Source organism: Coregonus clupeaformis, unplaced genomic scaffold (assembly GCF_020615455.1).
Source record: "Coregonus clupeaformis isolate EN_2021a unplaced genomic scaffold, ASM2061545v1 scaf0388, whole genome shotgun sequence".
Classification (NCBI taxonomy): Eukaryota; Metazoa; Chordata; class Actinopteri; order Salmoniformes; family Salmonidae; genus Coregonus; species Coregonus clupeaformis.
Window position 1 is genome coordinate 32,231 of NW_025533843.1, and position 270 is coordinate 32,500.

Consider the following 270-nt stretch of genomic DNA (forward strand, 5'->3'; position numbering starts at 1 on the left):
CCTCTCCCCCCCCTGGCTCCCGTCCCCATCTTTCATCTGTCCCACCTCTCCCCCCCCTGGCTCCCGTCCCCATCTTTCATCTGTCCCACCTCTCCTCTCGTGCTCCCGTCCCCATCTTTCATCTGTCCCACCTCTCCCCCCTGGCTCCCGTCCCCATCTTTCATCTGTCCCACCTCCCCCCCCTGGCTCCCGTCCCCATCTTTCATCTGTCCCACCTCTCCCCCCTGGCTCCCGTCCCCATCTTTCATCTGTCCCACCTCTCCCCCCTGG